Consider the following 27,766-nt stretch of genomic DNA (forward strand, 5'->3'; position numbering starts at 1 on the left):
ATGGAAAAGGTGGAGGAGACCTCTATTGCCCTCCTGGCTGATGACACCACCTTACCCCTGATTCCAGAGCTGCTAGGAGAAATCCCTGGCAAACAGCAGAGGAAGCCACAGCTCCTTGATCCACCCTGCAGTACAGGCTATAGATGTACCAAAAGGCAGCTGACTCATGTGGGAACCCTCGGGAGAACTGCACCATTGGGGCCACCATGGTGAGGCTGCTAGGGCCCTAGTGTTAAGGTGAAAGAGAAGCAAGCCTAACACCATTTTGTTACAATTCTTGTTCCTGAGAATCAGTGGGAAGGCAAAACAGGCCTGATTCCATTCTGTTGTTGTGTTATATTTTATTGCTTTAAAAAACACTGGTTCTACTTGCCTCCCTGCCCATTGCATAGTATTTTAAGTATACCTGGTTAGAACTGTTAGAATTATTAGTATTATGTAGAAAGTCACTAACTACCTTTGTTACAAAACCCTCATGATTATGTTAATGTGGTCTTCATACCATCCATTTATAATATTGAAATGTTAAAAGAACAAGCTTGACTCCATTTTACTATTTACTCCTTTTTACCTTCAAAACTAATTCCTCTTGTTTGTCCTTGCATTGTAACTGTAAATAGCTTTAGCTAAAATTGTTGATAATGTAAGTTACTGACCACGTAGCCCTCGTGATTATAGCTTTTTATGATCGTGCCCTTTATGACTCTTCCCTATAAGTTCCATTCCCTGCATTCCCACTTAGGACATTGTGGTTTGTACCTGTTTTGTAAGGAAGAAAAAAATCACTATTTGCTCTCGTGATCATAGTATTGTGTAAAATGACTAACCGAACTGCTGTTTTTGCTTCTGTAATAACACTTGTTTGCCCCCTGGAAAAGTTTTGCCCTATGAAAACCAGAGCCACAGACAACTCGGAGCAGCTCTCAGAAACCCCATGTTGGGACACTGAGGCAATCGTCAGCTGGCTCTGCAATAAAAGGACTCCTCTTTAAATTTGACTTATCTGATGGTGTGGTCTTTAAGAGACTCCTCAGCATAACACTAGGCCAGTGTATCAAGGCCTCTCAGAGGTGAGTTATCATGTCCTACTGCCCTGGAGAGGCCAAAGTGGAGAAGAGTATAGAGGAATGGGAATCTGTGGGTTTCCTGTCAGGCCTCATTGTCTAGTAGGTGGGTTATTCTCTCAGGTTTAGTTTTCAAAGGATGACAAACTTGGGAGAAGTAGGTTTCTAGTCCACTTTAAGGACCCTTTGGGAACTTAGTGAGATCAATTTGGGGCCTTCGCTAGTCTCAGATGACAACAAAAAGGATTTATACTCCTACATCCAATAAAACACCCACTACTCTCCTAGCTAACCTTTACTGTGAGCTTTCTGTGTACCAGGCATGGTACAAAATGCTTTACAAACTTAATCTTCCTTAATCCTCACAACTACCACATGAGGTAAATAGTGTTAACATACTTCTTTATGGGTGAAGAAACTGAGGCTCAGAAACTGAGTCCCTTAACCAAACTCATGCAGGTAGTAACTGGTAGAGATAGGTGTCAAATCTAGGCTCTCAGTCTATAGGGCCTGTGTGTTAATAACTAAGCTGTGCTGACTCCCCAGCAGATTGAACCCAGCCCTAGGCAGTGTGTTTGGGTTGAGTATAGAGATGCATTAATTCCTTTATTGACCTCCAGGAATTCTCAGTGTAGTAGATTGGGCATATAAACAATCATAGAATGACGTTATAGTGCTTTGAGACAGATAAGCTCTAATAAGGCCCTAGGACCTCAGAAGAAATGGCTTGAAGCAAGAAAAGAAAAACAGGAAGACTGTTGGAAGGCCTCATGGGGAGGTAATATTTCACATAGATCTTGAGGCAGAGAAGTGTTTTCTGACTTCTAGGAAAGAGAATAGCTTGGTGTGGTTGGAGATTCATTCAATAAATACTTAGCACCTACTGAGTGGTTGGCATACAGATGTGACAAAGATAGGCAAAATCCCTACTCTTGTGAAGCATGTATTCTTATGGTGAAAAGAAATAAGCAAACACAGTTATATTTGAATTGTGGTAAGTGCTATCAGAGAATGAAATAGGTTGTTATGACAGAGAATGACATGCAGTCTACCCTCTCTGGGGGACCATCATGGAAGGTTTATTTGAAGAAATGCCACATGAGCTCAGGCCTATGAGATGAGCCAGGCATGAGAAGAGTAGATAGAAGCCTGGCTAGGCAGAAGGAGCAACCGGAGCAAAGGTGTGGATGGTGGAAAGAAGCTTGACCTATTGAAGCACAGGATGATCAGTGTGGCTAGAGCCTCCTGGTGAACATTGTGGGGAGTGGCAGGATATAAGGCTGATGAGGCTGATAAGGCTGATGAGGCAGGGACTTGTAGCCTGTGATAGTTGATCTGAATTTCACTTATAAGTGCAGAGGAAAGCTGTAGAAACTGTGTTTGTAGAGATAACATGAGGCTAAAAAGGAGAATCAAGGGACCCTGACAAGGATCCAGAGACCAGTGACAGATTCAGTCACACATGATGCATGAGTCAGCCATTTCCCTGAGAAGTTCAGAGCAGACTCTTCCTGGATGTGATTCTTAGCAATTCCATCCTGCTTCAGGAAACATGTGACATCAAGGTCTGGGAGGAAGGGGCAGTTTCTCCCCCAGACAGCCTGCTAGAGGTTTCAGTGGCTTCCTTTTCAGGCAGGGTGAGGCACATAGAGAGGGGACCCCTAGGAAAGATCACTGAAGGACTGGAGTGTGGAATAACTTGAGAAAGCAAATACAAGCCCGCCTTGGGCTTGTGTGAAGGATGTCCAGAACCCCAAATCCTGGAACTTGAACTTTTAGTAATACTATAGAACAGCAAGATGTTAAAGAACTTCTATTTTGAAAAAGCCAGGAATGCCAATGAATTCCAGTCTTGTGAATTCAGTGAAGAAAGATAAGGTGAATAATATACAAATTAACATGATTATATTTACTGATAAGATACTTAAAGATGAGAGAAGGTTTTGTTTCCTTGTGGTTCTAGGGGTTTTTAACCTTTTCTCTTGACATTTTCTAGGAGGGGCACAAAAGTTCTGAGCACTGTGGGCCCAACTGTCCTACACTTTGGGTGTTGGGTGTCAGCACTGCAGTTTGGATTAAGGCTCTTAATCACAAAGGAACATGCACTTTTTAGTAGATTTCTCAGCAAACAAAATTCCTATGTTATCCATGCCTCATTGAAAGTGGTATTTAGAGGAATAGTGGTAAAATGAATAGGGTAAGTGGAGAACCATTTCCAGCAAGAATAGCAAAGGAACAAATTGAGGGTCTGTGGGGAAATGACCAAAGGAGGAAAAGATGCTCAAGAAGCACCTTTAAAGTTGGTGCATTCAATCCTGTAATTCCTCTGCTGGGCATATACCCAGAAGACAAAAAACCACACCATAACAAAGATATTTGTACCAGAATCTTTATTGCAGCCCTATTCATAATTGCTAAGTCATGGAAGAAACCCAAGTGCCCAACTATCCATGAATGGATTAACAAATTGTGGTATATGTACACCATGGAATACTATGCAGCCTTGAAGAAAGATGGAGACCTCACCTCCTTCATGTTTACATGGATGGAGCTGGAACATATTCTTCTCAGTAAAGTGTCTCAAGAATGGAAGAAAAAATATCCAATGTATTCACCCCTACTATGAAACTGACTTAGGACCTTCACATGAAGCTATAAAGAAGTTTCAACCTAAGAACAGGGGGAAGGGGGAAAGTGTGGGGAGAGAGGGGGGAGGTGGGTAGAGGGAGGGGGATTGAAAGGATCACACATGTGGTGCATCTTACAAGGGTACATGTGAGCCTTGGCAAATGTGGAATGTAAATGTCTTGACAAAGTAACTAGGATAATGCCAGGAGGGCTATGTCAACTAATGAGATGAAAATGTGTCATATATTCTATGAAACAAGTGTATGGTGCCCCATGATCATATTGATGTACACAGCTATGATTTAATAAAAAAAAATGAAAAAAAATAAAGTTGGTGGAAGGAAGAAATGACAACATAACTGTCCATACTCGGAGTGGATCAACAAAATTGTTCTGTAGTGCCTTGGTCCCAGATTTGAAATGATCATAGTCATAGCCAGTCATAGTAGCTAGTATTGGACCATTGCCCCAAAGGTGCACCTGTGTAGTGAAGTGGCATGAGGTCATTCTCCTAATCTATGTGTGTCTCAACAATTCTCCTCATTGGCCACCTTTCCTAGTCAACTAATAATATGACTGATCTTCTCCCATATACACAATATACACACAATGTAGTTCTGTCTTTGAGATTTTTCCCGAGACTAATTCTGTGTTTCACAAGACAGTTTCTCTTTAGAAAGACATAGTTGGGCTCACATCTCAACTCTACCATACAATGGCTGTGTGTCTCTTGATGTAGCTTCTCTAAGCCTGTTTCCTTGTCTGCAAAATGAGGATAATAACCATGTCATAAGACTATTAAAAATTAAAGAAGTAATGCACATAAAGCATCTAGCACATTAGTAAATGTTCAATAAATGATAGCTGTTATTACTACCTGGAGTGAACATTAGGGCAGATTGTAGCTATCAGTATATAGTGAGCAGGTTTGTGAGGGAGATTCAGGCTAGGAAGGAAGAAGCCAATCTTCTGCTTTTGTATCATCTGACCTATGCAGGCAGCTGATATTTGGAGATGCTGGAGTTTCCTGAGGCTAAATTGGGCAGCTTACCAACTAGTCAGAGCCATTGTGATTTACTGCCATCAGTTCCACCTAACTGGTTTTCTCTTCTACTGCTATGTGAATCTCTGAGTTAAGCAATGTCCAAACAACCACTTTCCTTCAGGAATAGGTTCCTCCAAGCCTCCCCAGATGGCTGAAATCTGGAAAGAGAAAGATGTCACACAACCCATTCAGCAAAGGCTTTGGAATGGCAGGGGTCACAAGGTCCTACAAGTCCATTTCTTGTGTCACCAGCAAAAGGGCTATGAGGGACTTAAGTTCTGCTGGTGTCATACTTTACCCTTTGACCTTGCCTTCCTGTTACTCTACTTCAATGATACTTGTATTAGTGTTGAGAAGGTGAAATCTGTTCCTAGAGTCTCAGTAGGGTTTGTAGAAAGGGAATTTCCTCTCCTCTTGCAGGGAACCCACTGAGCAAACAATATTACATCAGAGGGTCCTGACTATTCCCAGGGACATAAAGGATGTGAAAATAACCTGTGTTCCTTCTGCCATTACCATGTCTCTGAAGAGATCATGGAGAAACTTACCATTTTCCCCTAGGTTGGTTTGCTGAAAAGATTAACTCACAGTTATGGTAGATTAATAAGAGAAATGTTTATTTCCAAACATCATGCACATGGGAGAAACCATAAGAATGATTTTCCCAAAGTCTCAGTGATAGTCAGTGGCTTTTAAAGATGCCTTTTAGAAAGGAGTGGGGAGAGAAACTGGAAAGTATACATGTAGGGAATGGTTGTAGTGGGGGGAATGGGTAGATGGAGGGAAACATTGATTTGTAAATATACCTGAGAGACAGGTATTGTGCTTCAAATACCTTGTAGCCTAGTCTATTAGCATGTGATAAGGAGGCCAAAAGCCTTTCCTGATTCTAAATCAGGTTACTCAGGTTTTATAAAGGAGAGGCCAGTACTTTCTAATCAAAAACGGCCTTTTCATTGAAAATATTCTTTATAACAAGGAATAATATTTTGGGGTGATATTTCCTTAGCTCTTTCATCACTTTTCATCTGCTGGGCTGGGATCACTGGATCATTGCTCCCTATCACTCTTCCCTGAATTACTTTAAGGGAGTTTGAGACCATAATGTAGTACCCGAGGGCAATTCCCCAAATCATGTCATCATCCAGACCTTATAAATGAGCTGGTGGACCAAAGTGTCCCACAGCATTAATGTTTCTCTTATAAATATGTTTCCATTAGCATGCTTCTGGTGGAGGCAAGTGGAAGCATTCTGTATAAAGAGAATGAGGGTGTGATTGCTGACTCTTATGTGTGTAGATCATGGCAAATGTACAGCTACCTCAGGTTTCCCCCAAGATTGAATAAGGGTTTAAAATAAATATATTAAAGCTGTAAGTAATCCTCTGCCCAGTGTGTAAGTTCCATTCCTCTCCTTGAGAAGAATTACTCAAGTATCATCCCCTATTTGCTAGCTATTCACTTTTTAAACACAGTTCTGACAGCAGTCTACTAGCATGGATCAGTAGTAGTGAGAGGCATTAATGCTTGGGAAAGATGTTCCTTGGGAAATGTGCTTTTCTTATTGGAACTTTGCCAAAAATCATCTGTCCATAGCAGGGCTTTAGAAATTGTCTCATCACGGCATGGGAAAGCTGAATTCCTCCTATGTCTTCTGAAGTTCTAGGAGACCTGGATGATGAAAGTAGCTTAAAATTTTATATCTTCATTCCTGTTATATCCATCCTATAAACTACTAGTACCTAGTCAGATAAACTTCCTGCCTCTGTGCCTGCATTGCCTTCTAAACCTAAAACTTTTCTCAGATGAACTAGTTTTTGGACTAGGAAGGACAGCTTTTTCTAAACAAGCAGAGCTTTCTGAAGGAGCTAAGGAAATTTCACCCCCAAATATGATTCCTTGGTATACAGAATATTTTCAGTGAAAAGGCCATTTTTGATTAGAAAGCACTGGCCTCTCCTCTATAAAACCTGATTAACCCGATTTAGAATCAGGAAAGGGGCTTCTGAACTCCTTGTCACATGCTAAAAGGCCTGGCCCTATGCTCATTTGAAGCACAATACCTGTCTCTCAGGTTAATTTGCTAATCAATCTGTTTCCCTGCATCTACCCAATCCCCCTTTGCAACCACTTGCTATAGGTATACTTACGAGTATACCTCTTTCTCTTCCCTCCTCCCTTCTAAAAGGCATCTTTATTTTTATTTATTTATTTTTGAGACGAGGTCACACTTTTTTGCCCTCGGCAGATTGCTATGGTGTCACAGCTCACAGCAACCTTACTCTTGGACTTTAAGCAATTCTCTTGCCTCAGCCTCCCAAGTAGCTGGGACCACAGGTGTCTGTCACAAGGCATGGCTATTTTTGTTGCAGTTGTCATTGTCGATTAGCTGGCCCAGGTCAGGTTTGAACCTGCCAACTTCAGTGTATGTGGCTGGCACATGTAACCACTGTGCTGTGGGCACCAAGCCTAAAAGGCATCTTAAAAAGCCACTGACTATCACTGAAACTTTGAGAAATCATTCTTGTGGTTCCTCTCATGCACATGGTATTTGGAAATAAACCTTTCTCTTATTAATCTACCATAACTGTGAGTTGATCTTTTCAGCAAACCAACCTAGGGTAAAGGGGCAAGTTTCCCTGAGACTCCCCTTCATTTCCCTCTCAACCTCTGAATCTGGGGAAAGTACCTGTGATTCCTCCGATCTTAGGGTAAGGCCAGTAGCCTTTAATGAAGCCCATCGGCAATCTTGAATATGGAGCCATGGGAGATGTTGATCTATTTCAAAATCTGCTTTTGTGGTCAAGAGAAGAGCTGTCATTAAAGATTTGTATTATGCATGAGGACTTATTTTAAGTGTCCTATGGAGTAATACTATCATTCACAGGTATTTACATATGTAATATTTAACTACCTGTTAATTACCCCACAAGTACAACTTCTTGATGGCACAAAGGCTAGGAGGTGGCCTGATTGGGGATGGAGGAGAGTAGCGGTCTCTAGGAAAAGGATGAAACAGGTCTCAGTCTTGCAGGTGACTTCATTCTGGTCTTGCTTGTTTCATGTGTTCAGTTTAGCTCTGGGCATGAGTTTTGGAGGGAAATAAGCTTACTGCTTTTGGGAAACATGGAACTCTGTTTTGGACTAAACAATGCTTGCAGTGTGACTCCTTTCTACTCTTATGTTGTATTTAAGTGATAGGACTGAGCTGGGCTGTAAATAATTCATTTTACTTGTGGTGATAAAAGAAAATCTTGACCATTCTTGAGATTAGGAGAGAGTAGGTGAAAGGAATTTATTTCTTTTCTTTCAACTATGGCCAGGAATTCAACCCTAATCCCTGAGGGGCATATCTGGATCCTTGGAAGTTCTGCTGCTTTAAGGCAGGGTTGCTGGCTATGAGCCCTTACCAAGGTGATCCTTTGAGGAAGCCCAGTAAGTCATTTTCCCTACCTAACAGTTCTTGACTAGTCTTATGGCCATTCTCAGTAGGATAGTAGCAATTTAGGGTAGGTGGGTGTGTTTGCCAAATGTAAATCACAATCACTTTCTGAGCTAGTCATTCTAAATTTATTTGACCAATTCCTTATCAACAGTTGGTTCTAGCTAGACTGAATATTTTGGAAATCTAAAAATACCCACATTTTATTATTTAGCCTGAGGAACTATTCCTTAACATCCTTTTTGCCCATCTACCTTCTTTATTATATATTTAGAATTCAGCTTAGGCATTTCTCTTTATTCTTTCAATTCCGCCACAGGACTGTAGACTCAGGTAGGTGTTCATCCTCTGTGTTCAGGTAGCACTACACACTTTCCTTTAATATGTCCTACTATAGCTATCTTTCTTGTAATAGGAGGAGCTTCTTCTGAAGGGTTTCAGTTGTCTTAGTTTTTTTCTATATTACAAGACTGGCACATAGTAAGTCCTTGACAAACACAAACACACAAAAGTGACATTTTTGTGACATATTTTTCATGGATGGAGTATTTCAATATTCACGTTTCATTCACTTTTCATTGCAATAAATGAAGAGATTCTTTGTACATAGGGTTATTAAGGTGAAAGAGAAACGATCTTAAATCCATTTTGATATAATTCTTTTTCCTGAGAATCAGTGGGAAGACAAAGCAGGCATGATTCCATTCTGTTGCTTTGTTACATTTTATTGCACTTAAAAAAACGGTTCCACTTGCCTCCTCAACCATTGCATGGTATTTTAAGTGGACCTGGTTAGAACTATTAGTGTTGTGTAGAAAGTCACTAACTACCCTTGTGACAGCAACCCTCGTGATTATGTTAAGGTGGTCTTCATGCCATTTGTATATGATATGGAAATGTTGAAAGAGCAAGTTTGACTCCACTTTATTGTTTACTCCTTTTCTGTTACATTCCATAACCTTCAAAACTGGTTCCTCTTATTTGCCCTCCGATTGTATAACTGTGAATGCATTCAACTAAAATTGTTAGTGATATAAATTACTGACTGCACTCATGATTATTGCTTTTTGTGATTATGCTGTTTACAACCCCCATCTGTGAGTCCCACTCCCTACATTACCTTAGGACATTGTAGATTGTACCTGCTTTGTAAAGAAAAATTGCTAATTGTTCTTGTGATCATAACATTGTATAAACTGACTAAGCTGCCTTACCCTCATGATTTCCCCTAAGTGCTGTTTTCTCTTCTGTAACTATGCTTGCTTGCCTCCTAGAAAAATTTTGCCTTATAAAAGTCAGAGCCTCAGACAACTTGGGGCTGCTCTCAGAAACCCCATGTTGTGACACTGAGGCATTTGCCATCTAGCTCTTCAATAAAAGGACTCTGCTTTAATTCAACTTGTCTGGCTGTGTGGTCTTTGGGGGAACTCCTGGGCATAACACATTAAGATGATTAATTTCGTGCCTCATTATTTCCAAAAGATAATTTAAATGACAATAGAATGTATCAGGTATATTTTCAAGTAAAGCAATTGTTGTAATCATTATATATATTTCAAGTTGACCTGGAGATGAGCTGTGGGCTTCCAGTGTAGCCATTTCCCAGGCCTGCCTGGGCTAGGCACAAAAATATAACAGGCCTGAAGATGGACCTTCACTATAGGACCAGATCCTCAATTTAGCATCTTGATCCTTAAAGATTTTTAGAAAGTCATGATCTCCTAGCCTTGGGTCACAGATACATAAAAAATTATCTATGTAGGGAGATTCAGGATTAATTCTATTAACCCCCAAGTTGTCATAACACCCCCCAAAACACTGGGAGGATGGGGTTCATTGTGGCTAATGTTACTTATGGATTATTTTTTCTTTTGAAATACTGATTCAGCTCAACACTTTTTCTCTAATGCAAAATAAGAGCTCTGTACCTCAAACATTCCTCTGAAAGGAAAAAGACATGCTTGCTAGTAGTGGAGGGGGCTATACCTACTCAGATGGGTGGAAAAATTTGTGATTTGGTCTGGATAGGGAAAGTGAAAAGCAAAGTCCATCTTGTTCCAACAATCACAGTGAACAGGCCAGACCTTCTTTCAATTCATGGATGCAAAAGAAACAGGCATTTAAACTTGCTTCTGGGGGAGGAGTCAAGATGGCCAATTAGAATCAACTTTCACCATAGGCTCCTATCCAGAGGGAGAGATACTGGACTGAAGTGGACTCAGAGAAGCCTAAAGTGGGGAGCTGAGCACAAAAAGAAGAAAGTGAGGTACACATCATCCAGGCTGAGTCAAGCAGTGGGAATAAAAAAAGAGGAAGAAAGACATTAACATCATTTATGGAGCCCAGTGCCAAGAGGACAGGAGATTCCTCCCTAAAATGGGAGTTCTGGCTTATTTTTCCATGAGTGACCAGGGAACAAAAGTCTTCTTACCTTATCCCTCAGGAGAGTGTCGCTATGTCCCAGTCCTCCTTCACTAGTGAGGTCCCAACGCTGAGCCTAGGACCCATCCTGCCTGGTACAATACTGACCAAATATTTTCCCACAATCCTGAGCACACAGCTTATCCTTCCCTCATCCTAGTTTTCCAAAGGCCAGAGTGTTTGGTGAGTTCACTGAGAGGCCCCGGCACTGTGTAGGCTGTGGAGCTGCAACTTGAAAGCAGTGGCACTGCAGTCCTAACTTTGGCGGGGAAAAGGAACAAACTTTCCTGTCTCTTTATCCCAATATAAAAGACCCTTCTTCAGCTCCATAGAAATTCTTAGGCAGATCTACCTAAGAATTCCTATTTTTGGCACAACAGGCCAACATCTGAGCACAACTGGGTGGGCAGTACCCACACTGCCTGAATGACTTTGACTGGAACTTTGGTTGAGTGCTGTTCTCCTGGCCCTCTAAGCTTGATTGGGTGGCCAGTGCCCATACTGTTTGACCAACTTTGACTGGAATCTCTGGTCCAGTGATGTTTGCTGGGTGGTCCTCTGAGCTTCATTGAGTGGTCAGAGCTTGCTCTGACAGAGTGACTTTGACTATAACTCTGGGCCAGTGCTGTCTGCTAATTCTTGTCCCCCTTGGAGCCACTGTCTAGGACTGCTGATTTACCATTTGTCTGCCTTTTTTAAAGCAGTGGTGGCATTGCAACAGTGTGGGGAGGATTTAGCAGGGCTATATGTGGATTATTTTCCTCCAGCTATCCCCAGTGAGGGAAGGGCCACAGAAATCTGTATCTTTACCCAGAAAAGATTCAACAATAACACGGCAATTCCTTAGGATTGGGCAGAAGGCAAACTGCATAACTCACCAAACCATCCCTCAGAATCTCTGGCTGTAGCTTTGAAAGGGAACTCTGTGAGGCTGCAGGGGATAAGCTGAAACCATAAGCTCCAGCTTATTGGGAAGGGGTGGTTAGCTGCAGTTTTGGGGCCTCCTGAGCTAGTCTCACACCACCAGATTTAATTACCAATAGGTTAGTACAGTGCTTCCTAAGGGTCCGCTATTAGATTATCTCTTAACAACTATTCAGGGACAACCTATTAATTCAACGAAAGAAGAATAATTAGCATATTAAAAAAGAAGCAGTTGAAAATACTCATGGGGTAGAATCAGCAGAAGGACTCTGACAATATTAAAACTCAGAAAAGATCAACTCTTCCAAGGAACTTCAAGGGAGATACAACAGAAATACCATCCATAGAGAAATTGATGAAATATCAGAAACAGAATTCAGAAAATGAATGGCAAATAAGATGATTGGAATGAAGGAAGAGATGGAAAAAGAAAACAAAAAAATTATTGAAGAAATTTTCCATAACTAAACCAGCTCTCCAGGATATTCTCAGACCCATCCTCCACAATGACCAGCACAATGGTCTACCACCAAAGTAAACTCACTCAGAAACTTTTGATCAAATTCCAACTTCCAAAGTGGCGAAAGGATTAAAAATGTCCCCTGGACTTTTGAAAAACTCAACACCCACAATACTACCAGGTTTATCAATACTCTAAATTAATGTGAATGGCTTAAATTGTCCTCTAAAGAGGCACAGGTTGGCTGACTGAATACAAAAGCTCAGGCCAGATATCCGCTGCATACAAGAATTTCATCTTATCTTAAAAGATAAATATACACTCAGGGTGAAGAGATGGAAATCAGAACAAAACAGGTGTTGCAATTTTATTTGCAGATACATTAGGCTTTGAATGAACAAAAGTAAAGAAAGATAAGGATGGTCACTACATAGTTGTTAAGGGAAACATTCAACATGATGAAACTTCAATTATTAACCTTTATGTACCCAACCAGAATGCTCCTCAATTTCTAAGGGAGACCCTAACAGATATGAACAATTTGGTATCTTCCAGCTCCAAATAGTTGGAGAATTTAACACCTCTGTGGCAGTTTTGGATAGATCCTCCAATAAGAAACTAAGCAAAGAAATTTTGGAATTTAACTTCACCATACAACAATTGAATTTAACAGACATCTACAGAACATTTCATCTTAACAAAACTGAATACACATTCTTCTCATCAGCCCATAGAACATCCTCCAAAATTGATTACATCTTAGGTCACAAGGATAACCTCAGCAAATTTAAAAGGATAGGAATTATACCTTGTATTTTCACAGATCATCATGCAATAAAAGTTGAACTCACCAACAACAGGTATCTGCATATCACACAAAGACATGGAAACTAAACAACCTTATGCTGAATGATAGCTGGGTCATAGACGAGATTAAGAAGGAAATTACCAAATTTTTGGAACAAAACAACAATGAAGACACAAATTGCCAGAACCTGTGGGATACTGCAAAGGCAGTCCTAAGAGGAAATTTTATATTGTTGCAAACCTTCCTCAAGAGGACAGAGAAGTCAAAAACTTAATGGGATATCTCAAGCAACTACAAAAGGAAGAACATTCCAATCCCAAACCCAGCAGAAGAAAATAAATAACCAAAATTAGAGCAGAATTAAATTAAATTGAAAACAAAAGAATTATACAACAGATCAATAAATCAAAAAGTTGTTTTTTTGAAAAGGTCAATAAAATAGACAAACCTTTGGTTAACCTAACCAGAAATAAAAGAGTAAAATCTCTAATTTCATCAATCAGAAATGACAAAGATGAAATAACAACAGACTCCTCAGAAATTAAAAAAAAACATTAATGAATATTTAAAAAACTCTATTCTCAGAAATATGAAAATCTGAAGGAAATAGACCAATACTTGGAAGCATGCCACCTTTGGAGACTTAGCCAGAAAGAAGTGGAAACATTGAACAGGCCTATATCAAGTTCTGAAATAGTGTCAACTATACAAAATCTCCCCAAAAAGAAAAGTCTGGGACCAGATGGCTTCACATCAGAATTCTACCAAACCTTTAAAGAGGAAGTAGTACCCATATTACTTAACCTTTTCCAAAACATAGAAAAAGAGGTAATACTTCCAAACACATTCTATGAAGCAAACATCACCCTGATCCCCAAATCAAGAAAAGACCCAACAAGAAAAGAAAATTACATCTTCTTGAATATTGATACAAAAATATTCAATAAGATCCTAGAAAACAGAATCCAGCAACACATCAAGCAAATTATACACCACAACCAAGTGGGTTTTATCCCAGAGCCTCAAGGCTGGTTCAACATACTTAAATCTATAAAAATAATACATCACATTAACAAATTAAAAAACGAAGACCATATGATTCTCTCAATTGATGCAGAAAAAGCTTTTGATAATATCTAACATCATTTCATGATCAGAACACTTAAGAAAATAGGTATAGAAGGGACATTTCTTAAACTAATAGAGGCCCTCTACAGTAAAACCACAGCCAATATTACACTGGAGTAAAATGGAGTAAAATTAAAAACATTTCCACTCAGATCAGGAACCAAGCAAGGTTGCCCAATGTCTCCACTGCTTTATAACATTGTAATGCAAGTCTTAGCCATTGTGATCAGGCAAGAGAAGGTGAACAAGGGTATCCATATAGGATCAGAAGAGATCAAACTTTCACTCTTCACAGATGATATGATTGTATACTTGGAATACCCCAGGGACAAAACTACAAAACTTTTAGAAGCAATCAAGGAATACAGCAGTGTCTCAGGCTACAAAATAAATACTCACAAATCAGTAGCATTTATATATACCAACAATAGTCAAGCTGAGGAAACAGTCAACACAAAAACAGAGAGGTAGATGTATGGAACAGAATAGAGAACCAAGAGATGAACCCGGCTACTTATTGTCATTTGGTCTTTGATAAACCTATCAAAATCTTTCAGTGGGGGAAAGACTTCCAATTTAACAAATGGTTCTGAATGAATTGCCTGGTGACTTGTAGAAGACTGAAAGTGGACCCACACCTTTTGACATTAACAAAAATTAATTCTTACTGGATAAAAGATTTTAACTTAAGACATGAAACTATAAAAATACTAGAAGAGATTGCAGGGAAAATACTTGAAGAAATTGGCCTCAGAGAATATTTTATGAGGAGGACCCCCCCTTTAGACCAGGGGTCCTCAAACTGTGGCCCATGGGCCACATGAGGGGGTGTGATTGTACTTGTTTCATTTTGTTTTTTTTACTTCAAAATAAGATATGTGCAGTGTGCACAGGAATTTGTTCATAGTTATTTTTCTTTTTAACTATTGTCCGGCCCTCCAACAGTCTGAGGGACAGTGAATTAGCCCCCTATTTAAAAAGTTTGAGGACCCCTGCCTCAAACAATTAAAGCAACACCAAAAATACATAACTGGGACTTGATCAAACTAAAAAGCTTCTGCACTGCCAAGAACACAATACATAAAGCAAGCAAATAGCCCTCAGAATTGGAGAAGTTATTTTCAGGGTATGTCTCTGACAAAGGTTTGATAACCAGAATCCACAGAGAACTCAAACGTGTCAGCAAGAAAAGAACAAGTGATTCCATCTAATTGTGGGAAAGAGATCTGAATAGAAACTTTTCTGAAGAAGACAGGCACATGGCCTATGGACACATGAAAAAATGCTCATCATTGGGCGGCGCCTGTGGCTCAAAGGAGTAGGACGCTGGCCCCATATACTGGAGGTGGCGGGTTCAAATCCAGCTCCGGCCAAAAACTGCAAAGAAAAAAAAATGCTCATCATCCTTAATCATCAGAGAAATGCAAATCAAAATCACCTTGAGCTATTATCTAACTCCAATAAGATTAGACCACATCACAAAATCTCAAAACTATAGATGGCATGGATTTGGAGAAAAGGGAACACTTTTGCACTGCTGGTGGGATTGCAAGCTAATGTTTTCCTTTTGGAAAGAAGTTTGGAGATCACTTAGGAATCTATAAATACACTTGCAGTTCAATCCTGCAATTCCTCTACTAGGTATTATATCCAGAGGACCAAAAAATCACTTTATAACAAAGATATTTGCACCAGAATGTTTATTGCAGCTCAATTCATGCTAAGTCATGGAAGAAGCCCAAGTGCCTATCGACCCATGAATGGATCAATAAATTGCGGTATATGTATGCCCTGGAAGATTATGCAGCCTTAAAAAAGTTGGAGACTTTACCTCTTTTAGGTTTACATGGATGGAGCTGAAACATTTTCTTCACAGTAAAGTATCTCAAGTATGGAAGAAAAAGTATCCAATGTACTCAGTTCTACTATGAAACAAATATATAAGCAAACACTTCCATATGAAAGCTATAACCCAAATACATCCCAATGGAGGGGAAAGAGGAGAGGGAGGGGTGGGAAGGGGGTAGGATGTGTGGAGGGAGGATAATTGGTGGGACAACACGTATGGTCCATTTTGTAAGGGTACATGTCAAATCTACTAAGTGTAGAGTATAAATGCCTAAACACAATAATTAAGAAAGTACAGTGAAGGCTATATTTACCAGTTTGATGAAAGTATTTTAAATTGTATATAAAGCCAGCACATTGTACCCCATGAATGCATTAATGTACACAGCTCTGATGTGTACAAAAAAAAAGTGAAAACAAAAAAATAGTTCATCAGTTAACTCAACAAATTAATGAATTCAAAGACAAAGTAACAAAGGATATGGACATAATAAGGAAAGATGTAGCAGAACTTAAGGAATTGGAAAAGCATTCAAGGAGCTTTGAAACACAGTAGAGATCCTCAGTAATAGAGTTGAACAGGGAGAAAAAATAATTGCAGAAATTAACGAGATTTTTGAACTATCCCATCTATTCGAAAAGGCAGATTAAAGGAGAACAAGAACACAATATTCCCTGAGAGAGTTATGGAATTATTCCAAAAATATCAAACATCTGAATTATAGGGATTCCTGAAGGATAAAAGGATGGTCCCAAAGGCACAAATGCTCTACTCCAAGACATTATGATGGAGAACTTCCCAAGTATTGTCAGAGATGCAAAAATTTAGATAGTAGATAGTTTCAGAATTCCAGAACAACTCAGTCTAAACAAAGCATTTCCTAGACACATTGTAATTAATTTTGCCAATGTTAATATGAGGAAGAAAATTCTGCAAGCAGCCAGGCATAACAAAAGCATTACCAACAAAGGGAGAAATATTAGGATGACTGCAGATCTTTCAGCTGAAATTTTTCAACCAAGAAGAGGGTGGTCATTGACCCTTAACCTTCTTTTTTAAATTAATTAATTTTATTTATTTATTTATTTTGCAGTTTTTGGCCAGGACTGGGTTTGAACCTGCCACGTCCATATATGAGGCCGGTGCCCCACTCCTTGAGCCACATGTGCCACACGACCCTCAACCTTCATAAACAGAAAAATTTTCAGCCCAGGATCCCATATTCCACTAAACTGAGTTTGATCTGGGATGGAGAGATCAAAAACTTTACTGACATCAATATGTTGAGGAAATTTTCCATAACTAGACCAGATCTACAGGAAGTACTCAGACTTATTCTTCATAATGATCAGTACAATAATCCACCACCAAAGTAAACTCACTCAGAAATTTAAGAACAAAGCCTAGCTTCCATGTGTTGAAAGGTATAAATATAAGTTATGGACCTCTGAAAAACAAGATGAACAAAATTCCACCTTATCTATCAATTATTTAAATTAATATGAATGGGTTAATTCTCCTCTAAACAGGCACAGGTTGGATGACTGGATACAAAACTCAGGCCAGATATCTGCTGTCTCCAAGAAACTCACCTTACCTCAAAGACTCCAGGTGAAGAGATGGGAAACAGTAATCCAGGCAAATGGAATACAGAAAAAAGCTGGGGTTACAATATTATTTGCAGACACAAATCAATTTAAATCAAGAAAAACAAGGGAAGACAAAGATGGACACTACATACTTGTTAAGGGAATCACACAACATGAGGATATTTTAATAGACATTTATACACCCTACCTGAATGCTATTAGATTTATAAAACAAATCCTAATGGATCTGAACAACATGGTATCTTCCTATTCTATATAGTTGGAGATTTTAATGCCCCACTGGCAGTACTGGATGGATCCAAGAAGAAACTAAACAAACAAATAATGGACTTAAACATGACCCTAGAACAAATGTACTTAACAGACATATACAGAATATTTCATCCTAACAAAACTGAATACACATTCTTCTCATTAGCCCATGGATCAGCCTCAAAATTGATTGGGATCTTAGGATACATGCATAACCTCAACAAATATAAAAGAAGTGAAATTATTCCTTGTATCTTCTTGGACAATAAAGGAATAAAAATTGAACTTAACAGCAACAGACATCTTCATATTCAAGTAAAGTCATGGAAACTAAATAAGCATATGCTGAATGATAGCTGGGCCATAGACAAAACTCAAGAAGGAGATAATTAGATTTCTCAAACAAAATGATAATATAGTCACAAGATACTAAAACCTGTGGGATACTGCAAACACAGTTCTCAGAGGGAAATTTATAGCATTAGATGTCTTCATCAAAAATACAGAAAGAGAGCAAGTCCACAACTTAATTGGCCAACTCAAACAACTAGAAAAGGAGAAATAGAAGAAATAACCAGCAGAAAAGAAGAAATAACCAAAATTAGAGTAGAACTAAATGAAATTGAAAACAAAAGAATTATTCAGAAGATAAGTGAAACAAAAAGTTGGTTCATTGAAATGATTAATAAAAATTGATAAACCCACGGCTAGACTAACCAGAAACAGAAAAGTAAAATCTCTAATAACTTCAATCAGAAATTATAAAGGGGAAAAAACAGATACCACATAAATACAAAAGATTCTTAATGATTACTACAAAAAACTCTATTTCCAGAAATATGAAAATGTATAGGAAATGACCAATACCCGAAAGCACACTACGTTGCAAAACTGAACCAGAGGGCAGCACCTGTGGCTCAAGAAGTAGAGAGCCGGTCCCATATACTGGGGGCGGTGAGTTCAAACCCAGCCCTGGCCAAAAACTGCAAAAACAAACAAACAAACAAAAAAACCCCACCTCAACCAGAAATATTTAGAAATTTTGAATAGACCAGTACCAAGCACTGAAATAGCATCAATTGTACAAAATCTCCCCCCAAAAGAAAAGCCCTGGTCTAGATGATTTCACACAAGAATTCTGCCAAACCTTCAAAGAGGAAGTAGTTCCTATATGGCATCTATTCCAAAAAATAGAGAAAGAAGGAATCCTCCCCAACATGTTCTATGAAACAAGTATCACCCCGATCCCCAAACCAGGAAAGGACCCAACAAAGAAAGAAAACTATAGACCATTATCATTAATGAATATTGATGCAAATATAGTTAATATTAGCAAGCAGAATATAATGACATATTAAAAAGTTACACATCAAGATCAAGAAGGTTTTATTTCAGAGATGAAAGATTGGTTCAACACACATAAATCCATAAATATAACTTACCAAATAAATAGAATAAAAAACAAAGATCATATGATTCTTTCAATTGATGCAGAAAAGGCTTTTGATAATATCCATCATCCTTTCTTGATAAAAACACTCAAGGAAATATGTGTAGGTGGGACATTTCTTAAACAAGTAGAGTAGTCATTCTAGATCTCAAACTATTTCCAGGCTTTGTTTCAATTTTGCATCATCCAACACATAGTCATACAAAATCAGCCCCACACACGAGTGGCCAGTTCCAGCTGCAGCCACAGCAGTGGCTGCGGGGGCAGCATGGAGGAGCCAGACACAAAGAGAGGGGCTGTTTATGGGTTGGGGGTGGGGGGTTCACTGTGTTGGGTGACAATTGGAAGGCCAGCACCAGCTCCTCCTCATCTTCATAGTTCAACCAGCAAACCAAGGAAGAAACAAATACCCCCAAGAAGAAGGAGACTAAAGTCAACCTGAGCAAAAACTCCAAACTCCTCTCCAGCAGTGCCAAGAAGATTCAGAAGGAATTGGCAGACATTACTTTATTTTATTCTTTTTTTTTTATTTTTATTAAACCATAGCTGTGTACATTAGTATTATCGTGGGGCACCAAACACTTGGTTCATAGATAGTTTGACACATTTTCATCACATTAGTTAACATAGCTTTTGTAGCATTTTCTTAGTTATTTTGCTAAGACCTTTACATTCCACATTTACTAGGATTCACATATAACCTTGTAAGATGCACCGCAGGTGTAATCCCATTAATCCCCCTCCTTCCCCCTCCATCCCCCCTCCCTCCCCTCCCTTTCCCCTTTCTCACTATTTTTAGATTGTAACTGGGTTATAGCTTTCATGTGAAGGTCCTACATTAGTTTCATAATAAGGGTGAGTACATTGGGTACTTTTTCTTCCATTCTTGAGACACTTTACTAAGAAGAATATGTTCCAGCTCCATCCACATAAACATGAAAGAGGTAAAGTCTCCATCTTTCTTTAAGGCTGCATAATATTCCATGGTGTACATATACCACAATTTATTAATCCATTCGTGGATTGATGGGAACTTGGGCTTTTTCCATGACTTAGCAATTATGAATAGGGCTGCAATAAATATTCTGATACAAATATCTTTGTTATGGTGTGATTTTTGGTCTTCTGGGTATATGCCCAGTAGGGGGATTACAGGATTGAATGGTAGATCTATTTTTAGATCTATAAGTGTTCTCCATATCTCTTTCCAAAAGGAATGTATTAATTTGCATTCCTACCAGCAGTGCAAAAGTGTTCCCTTTTCTCCACATCCACGCCACAATCTCTGGTCCTGGGATTTTGTGATATAGGCTAGTCTCACTGGAGTTAGATGATATCTCAAAGTAGTTTTGATTTGCATTTCTCTGATGATTAAAGATGATGAGCATTTTTTCATATGTCTGAATGCCGTGCGCCTGTCTTCTTCAGAGAAGTTTCTCTTCAAGTCCCTTGCCCAGCCTGCGATGGGATCCCTTGTTCTTTTCTTGCTAATGCGTTTGAGTTCTCTGTGGATTCTGGTTATTAAACCTTTGTCAGAGACATAACCTGCAAATATCTGGTCCCATTCTGAGGGCTGTTTGCTTGCTTTACTTTCTGTGTTCTAGGCTGTGCAGAAGCTTTTTAGTTTGATCAAGTCCCAATAGTGTATTTTTTAAGCAGCTTCAATTGCCCGGGGGGGGGGTCCTTCTCATAAAAAACTCGCCCAACCCAATTTCTTCAAGGGTTTTCCCTACACTCTCTTCTGCTATTTTTATAGTTTCATGTCTTAGGTTTAAATCTTTAATCCAGTGAGAGTCTATCTTGGTTAATGGTGAGAGGTGTGGGTCCAGTTTCAGTCTTCTACAGGTTGCCAGCCATTTCACATAGCACCATTTGTTAAAAAGGGAATCTTTTCCCCACTGGATGTTTTTAATTGGCTTGTCAAAGATTAAATAACGGTAATTAGCTGGATTCATCTCTTGGTTCTCCATTCTGTTCCAGACATCTACTTCTCTGTTTTTGTGCCAGTACCATGCTGTTTTGATCAATATCGATTTGTAGTATAGTCTGAGGTCTGGTAGCGTGATTCCTCCTGCTTTGTTTTTATTTTTCAGTAATGTCTTGCTATTCGAGGTTTGTTCTGATTCCATATAAAATGAAGTATTATTTCTTCAAGATTTTAGAGTATGACAGTGGAGCTTTAATGGGGATTGCGTTGAAATTATATATTGCTTTGGGTAGTATGGACATTTTAACAATGTTGATTCTTCCCAACCATGAGCATGGTATTTTTTTCCATTTGTTAACATTCTCAGCTATCTCTTTTCTTAGTGTTTCATAGTTCTCTTTATATAGATCTTTCACGTCCTTTGTTAGATAAACTCCCAAATATTTCATCTTCTTTGGCAGTAATGAGAATGGGATAGAGTCCTTAATTGTTTTTTCAACTTCACTATTGTTGGTATATATAAAGGCTACCGATTTATGAATGTTGATTTTGTAACCTGAGACACTGCTGTATTCCTTAATCACATCTAAGGGTTTTGTAGTAGAGTCCCTAGTATTTTCCAGATATACAATCATATCATCTGTGAAGAGCGAAAGTTTGATCTCTTCTGACCCTATGTGGATACCCTTAATCGCCTTTTCTTCCCTTATTGTGGTGGCTAAAACTTCCATTAAAATGTTAAAGACCAATGGAGACAATGGGCAGCCTTGTCTGGTTCCAGATCTAAGCGGAAATTATTCCAATTTAACTCCAATCAATATGATATTGGCTGTGGGTTTGCTGTAGATGGCCTCTATCAGTTTAAGAAATGTCCCTTCTACGCCAATTTTCTTAAGTGTTCTGACATGAATGGATGTTGGATGTTATCAAAAGCTTTTTTGCATCGATTGAGAGAATCATATGGTCTTTGTTTTTTAATTTGTTTATATGCTGAATTACATTTATAGATTTATGTATATTGAACCAGCCTTGAGACCCTGGGATAAAACCGACTTGGTCATGATGTATGATTTGTTTGATATGTTGCTGGATTCTGTATGTTAGAATCTTGTTGAATATTTTTGCATCTATATTCATTAGTGATATTGGTCTATAATTTTCTTTTCTTGTTGGGTCTTTTCCTGGTTTGGGGATCAGGGTGATGTTTGCTTCATAGAACGTGTTGGGTAGTCTTCCTTCTTCTTCTACCTTTTGGAACAGGTTGAGTAATATAGGTACTAATTAATCTTTAAAGGTTTGGTAGAATTCTGACGTGAAACCATCCGGTCCCGTGCTTTTCTTTTTGGGGAGATTTTGTATGGTTGATGATATTTCTGAACTTGATATGGGCCTGTTCAACATTTCCACTTGTTTTTGATTAAGTCTTTGAAGATGACGTGCTTCCAAGTAACGGTCGATTTCCTTCAGATTTTCGTATTTCTGAGAGTAAAGTTTCTTGTAATATTCATTAAGGATTTTTTGGATTTCTGAGGAGTCTGTTGTCATTTCGTCTTTGTTATTTCTGATTGATGAGATTAGAGATTTTACTCTTTTTTTCCTGATTAGGTTTGCCAAAGGTTTATCTATTTTGTTGACCTTTTCAAAAAACCAGCTTTTTGATTTATTGATCTGTTGTATTATTCTTTTGTTTTCAATTTCATTTAGTTCTGCTCTGATTTTGGTTATTTCTTTTCTTTTACTGGATTTGGGGTTGGAGTATTCTTCCATTTCCAGTCTCTTGAGATGTCCCATTAAGTTGCTTACTTCCTCTCTTTCCGTTCTCCTGAGAAAGACTTGCAGTGCTATAAATTTCCCTCTTAGAACTGCCTTTGCTTTGTCCCAGAAGTTCTGATAGTTCATGTCTTCATTGTCGTTTTGTTCCAGAAATTTGGCAATTTCCTTCTTGATCTCATCTCTGACCCAGCTATCATTCAGCATAAGGTTATTTAACTTCCATGTTTTTTTATGTATACGCAGATTCCTGTTGTTACTCATCTCAAGTTTTATTCCATGATGGTCCGAGAAGATGCATGGAATAATTTCTATTCCATTAAATTTGCTGAGGTTAGATTTGTGACCTAAGATGTGATCGATTCTGGAGTAAGTTCTGTTGGCTGATGAGAAGTATGTGTATTCAGTTTTATTGGGATTAAATGTTCTGTAGATGTCTGCTAAATCTAAATGCTGGATGGTTAGATTTAAATCTAGAATTTCTTTACTTAGCTTTTTGTTGGAGGATCGATCCAGCACTGCCAAAGGAGTGTTAAAATCTCCAACTATTATAGAGTTGGAGGAAATCAAGTTGCTCATGTCTGTTAGAGTTTCTCTTATAAATTGAGGTGCATTCTGGTTGGGTGCATAGATATTAATAATTGAAATCTCATCATATTGAGTCTTACCCTTCCCAAATATGAAGTGACCATTTTTGTCCTTCCTTACTTTTGTTGGTTTAAAGCCTATTGTGTCCGCAAATAAAATTGCAACACCTGCTTTTTTCTGGTTACCATTTGCCTGAAATATGGATGACCATCCTTTCACCCTGAGTCTGTATTTGTCTTTTAAGATAAGATGTGTCTCTTGTATGCAACAAATGTCTGGCCTCAGTTTTTGTATCCAGTCAGCTAACCTATGTCTCTTTAGAGGGCAGTTTAAGCCATTCACATTAATGGAGAGTATTTATAAGTTTGGTGAAAATTGGGGTATTGAGTTTTTTGAAAGTCCAGTGGGCATTTTTAATCCTTTTGCCATTGTGGAAGTTGGAGTTTGATCGGAAGTTTCTGAGTGAGTTTACTTTTGTAGTAGTGGATTGGGTTGTTTATTATGGAGGATAGGTCTGAGAATATCCTGAAGAGCTGGTTTGGTTATGGCAAATTTCTTTAGCATATGTATGTCATTAAAGTATTTAATTTCTCAGTCGTAAATGAAACTCAGTTTAGCTGGGTACAATATCCGGGGCTGAAAGTTATTTTGCTTGAGGAGATTAAACGTTGATGACCACCCTCTTCTGGCTTGAAAAGTTTCAGCAGAGAGATCTGCAGTCATTCGAATGTTCTTCCCCTTGAAGGTAATAGATTTCTTTCGCCTGGCCTCTTTGAGAATTTTCTCCTTCATAATAACTTTAGTGAAGTTAATTATGATATGCCTGGGGGATGTCTTATTGGGGTTGAATCGTGCTGGGGTTCTGAAGCTATCTGCTATCTGAATTTCAGGTTCTTTAGGCATGTCTGGAAAATTCTCTTTCATCATTTCATGCAGAAGGGCCTCTGCTCCCAGTGAGGCCACTTCATCTGTTTCAGGAATTCCTACAAGACGGATATTTACCTTCTTCAAGTTATCCCAGAGCTCTGTGAGTGAGTGATCCATTTTTGCTCTCCATTTCTCTTCGTGTTTGAGAGTTTGGGAGCATTCAAAGGCTTTATCTTAGATGTCAGAGATCCTTTCTTCTGCCTGGTCCATTGTGTTGCTAAGGGATTCTACTGTATTTTTCATATCTTTGAGGGCTGCAAATTCTTGTTTCAGTGTGTCTAAGTCTTTGGTGTTTTTGTCTTTAAATTCGTTAAATTCTTGAGACAACTTTTGAATTTCTCCACAAATTTCTAATTCCATTTTGTTAATCTTGTTTGCCATCCAAATTCTGAATTCGATTTCTGACATCTCAGCCAGTTGTTTGTGAATGGGATCTTCAATTACATCTGCCGTATCTTTCCTTGGGGGGTTAATCTATTCTCGTTATTCATGTTACCAGAGTTTTTCCGCTGATTCCACCCCATGATTGTTTTACTCCCTTTGATTTTCCTCTGGTGTTTTGTCAAGGATCCGTATAGTGCTGTGGCCTGAGACACTGGGCCCCTGTTTGGTGTAGAGTGGCTAAGTGGTTCTGCCTTGTTTTCACCTGGTTTCTATGTGACCCTAGTGAAACAGTTACTCTGGGTTGAAGTCTCAGTTGTGGAGAAATAGCAGCAATTATGTCACCCAACCCACCACAGGCAACAAAAGGAAAAGGAAAATCAAACCTTCCTACAACCACACACCCAGGGCACCACCTGGATAGTCCCCAGATGAGTGACTCTGTTCAAAAGGTCCAAGTCAATTGTCTCAGTCAGCATGTTCCTCGGGTGGGAGAGTTCAAGAGGTCCCTGGGAACTGGATCACAGGGGTCTGGTGACTGCTCTAAAATGGCTTGCTCCAGTGCTGCGTGGAGTCAGGAAGAGCCACCAGTAAATAGATCAGTCTGGGAAGATTGATGCCTCCTTCCCCACCTTGCAGCTCTGTCACACTCAGTCTCTTCTAGCCCCACAGGGCTGTGACCCCGTCAGTTGTCTGCAGTAAGCAGATACTCCAGGGGTTTGCACCTGCCTAAGTCACATGGTAGTCTGTGTCTGCTCATCTAGGCCGCTATTCTCTGTCTTCATCCAGTAGGGAGTGGTGTGGACTGACAACCTTGGGCACTTGATGGAGGCTGGAGGTGTTCACTCAGTTCCAGCCCCACCCTTATTTTATGTTACTAGGTGAAGGGAACAACCCCGTGGGAGTTTGTTTCTGACCTTGCCAGATTCCTCTGCAGAAGAGAGGCTGATTTGAGTTCCCAGAACCTGTGTCTCAGGCCCTGTCTTTAGTCCTGCGGGTTTGTATTCATAGCCCGATCACTTGTTGGCTGTAGCCTCTTGGCCTCCTTTGTTTATAGTCTGGTGATCCCCTAGGGGCCAGGTGTGTCTTAGGCTCAGTAGAGCAGTTCTCTGGATCAGCCCCACCCTTGGAGTTTCCCTGCTCTGCGGGTGTGTTTTCTAGTCCCCGTGTTCCACCCAGGTCGGTATCATCTCAGGAAAACCCTTTACTCACGGGGCCTGTGTTTCAGTCCCAGGTCTGTTCCATGGTGGTTGCCATCTGAGAAGATGCTTGGCCTGATCTGGTTTCCCAGGAAGACAGGAGGAGAGGCTATGGGATATCTGGGGGTGGGCCTTGTTATTGCTGAGGACGGCTGTTGCTCTGCACCTCGGGGCACCACTGCTCCAGTGTAATTCCCTCACAGCTGACCGTTGTCTTCTTGCTCCTTTGCTATAGAGTCAGCACTGGCCAGCTGCAGTCCAGGTCCTGTCTACACCTCTTGAGAGTTCACCCAAGAATCTGGACTCCTGAGGGGGCAGGTGTCCAGATCACGGAGTGAGAGTGGAGGGGGGTGTTAGGAGCTCAGGGTTGCAGGTTGTAACACCAAGCTCATTGAGACCAAATGAACAAATAAACAGATACAAAGGTTACCAGGCACATGGGCCCATAGATACAGAGACAGACGGAAACACATAAACATACAAGCAATAGCTACGACAACAGCAATATAAGAACAACTGCAATAAAAATAGTGATAATCGTAAAATAATTGAAAGAAAGGAAAAAAAGAGAGAAAAAGGTGGTGTTAGAAGGAATGTTAAGTGAGAAGAAAGAAGAAGTTAAAATTAGAAGACATAGAAATAAAAAAATATATCTATATAAAATGTAATAATAAAAAATTATCGAAATCTTCTCTAAGAAAATGGTGAGGAAAAATCAGACAAAAAGAAAACAACAGCAAAAAAAAGCAAAAAAACCCGACAAAAACCAAAAGAAAAAAAAGCAAAAGAGAACAAAACAAAAAAAAAAAAACGCACCGACTGCAAAAATTTTCTTGTTGTAGAAGTATACCTATAAATAACTATATGTCTGCTGTAGGGATCAACTTTCGTAGGAATATATTCATACTGCAATATACTTTCTGGACACCAGGTGTCGCTGTGAGTGGTTTCGAGACTTATACCTGGTTTACAGTTTATACCGTTACCATGGTAACCACCTTCCATGGCCGATGGCCATTTTGGAGTTTCCGTAAATGTTTGTTGCCTAAGAATTGTGCAACCTTGGCTGTTCTTTTCCGGACAGCACTTGCGACCGACCTTCCCACTCAGTGCAGGTGTCCACGCTTCCTAAGTCCCTCCACTCTGTTCCCATGTTCCCCCGCAAACTGGCGACTGCAATCAGCCATAAGGGGAGTGGTGTTGAGTTTGCGCAGTATCTCCTGTAGCTGGTTCCTGGGGCTTCAGCAGCCAAAGCTGGTCCACGGCTTCAGTTGCTTCGCGGCTCCAGAAGCCAAAGCTGGGTCCTAGGCTTCAAGCCGGTTCCCATGGTTGGAGCGCTCGGGGGATTTATTCTGAGTTTTATGGTTCAGAGTTTTGGATGGGCGTCCGCCAGTTCCCTGCGCAGCCTGAACCCCAGACATTACTTTAGACCCCCCCCACCTAACTGCAATGCTGGTCCCAAAGGTGATAATATCTATGAATGGCTGTTCTCCATTCCTATGAAGGTGGTGTATCCACCATCCCTATAAGGATGGTGTATTCTTCCTTGATATTTCTTTTACACTAGAATACCCCTTCAATCGCTTCTCGGCCTTTTGGCTAAGATCGAGTGCAGAATATCCCTTCAAGCCACCAAAGGTTACATTTTGGACAAGAATCTATCATTGTAATATTAACAGACAAGGTGTTACTTGCTTGGACACATTCAAAGATAATTGGAGTCCAGCACTAACCATTTCTAAAGTCCTCCCTTCTATCTGCTCACTTCTTTCAGACTGTAATCCTGCCAACCCATTGGTAGGAAGTATTGCCACTCAGTATATGACCAACAGAACAGAACATGACCGAATGGCCAGAGAAATGCTACATAAATTGGGTTTTCACAATTCTTAG

General features: G+C 39.6%; 1 pseudogene; it reads left to right on the plus strand.

Moving 5' to 3' along the window:
• Window positions 1–27,766, plus strand: LOC128576818 (ubiquitin-conjugating enzyme E2 E1-like; annotated as a pseudogene).

The sequence above is a fragment of the Nycticebus coucang genome, chromosome X (assembly GCF_027406575.1).
Source record: "Nycticebus coucang isolate mNycCou1 chromosome X, mNycCou1.pri, whole genome shotgun sequence".
NCBI classification, from domain to species: domain Eukaryota; kingdom Metazoa; phylum Chordata; class Mammalia; order Primates; family Lorisidae; genus Nycticebus; species Nycticebus coucang.